The sequence below is a fragment of the Pygoscelis adeliae genome, unplaced genomic scaffold (assembly GCF_000699105.1).
Source record: "Pygoscelis adeliae isolate BGI_AS28 unplaced genomic scaffold, ASM69910v1 Scaffold1123, whole genome shotgun sequence".
Classification (NCBI taxonomy): domain Eukaryota; kingdom Metazoa; phylum Chordata; class Aves; order Sphenisciformes; family Spheniscidae; genus Pygoscelis; species Pygoscelis adeliae.
In genome coordinates, this window is record NW_008824507.1 from 9,509 (window position 1) to 10,570 (window position 1,062).

The following is a 1,062-nucleotide window of genomic DNA, read 5'->3' on the forward strand; positions in this document are numbered from 1 at the left end:
CGTTCCCTTCAGGTCAGCCGTGTTCGGCCGTCCCTTAGCGCCTGGGCGAATCCAGGCGCCGCGGTGACCAGCAAACACGCTGATGGGTTTAAGCAGCTCCTCGACTTGGTTTTTATTTGCACACCCCCCCCCCACCCCCCATCCAGTGTTTTATTGCAGTTGTCAATTCCTACCTGGAGAGCTGAAACATGCTGAAATCGCCTTGCTTCTCTTGCCACTTTTTGGAGACGCCTCAGGGCCCGGCTTTGGGGTTGCGCTGAGCACATTTAGACAACTAATTCGTTTAGGAAAACGCCAGTTAGTGTTCTTACAGCCAGGTGGGAAGGGTGAGGGTGGAGGGAGACGAAGGGTTAATGAGCCTTAGAGCGCCGTGCAGGGTATCCCGCGGAACCAGGGGTGTTTGGATGCAACCAGGGACAGACGGACAGACGCTCTGTACAGTTATTGCATCTTTCTAGGACTGGCAGCTTCTACTGATTCCTCCCCCCCCAAATCCTGCATTATATATTTTAAAAATAATTTACAGCAGAGCTTTCCCTAACTGTCGAGCAAAATGCTTTGCCTGTGTGACGAATTTAGGAAGACCCCACCTGCAGGCATGGGAAAGGAGTAATGTGTGTATATATATATATTATTTTTTTTAGGTTAATATTAGGTAATTTTAAGCAAACCAAATGACAAACGACAGGTTGCCTTACGTCCTTAGGTGCCACGGTGTCGCCTGGACTTGTAGCTGACTGCTGTTTCTAATGGGAGGGTCCAGACCTTTGGCAGCTCCTGTCAGGAGAAAAAGGGGAGGTTCTTGAGAAATGGATTAAAGGGGGATTAAACATCACTAAAACACAAATATTAAACTTAAAAAAAAATAAAGTTTAACAAAATTACAACATCTCCTCTGATAGGCGCAGCTGCTGAAGTGTCCTTTGAGCAACAGGAGGCTCGCCCGGGCAGAGTCACCACCACAAATTGTTCTTTTTTTGCGGTTTAATTTTTTTTTTTTTTTTGAAAATAAATGCACTGAGGCTTTGGCGGACAATTCAAACACCCCCCAAAGCACCCGGG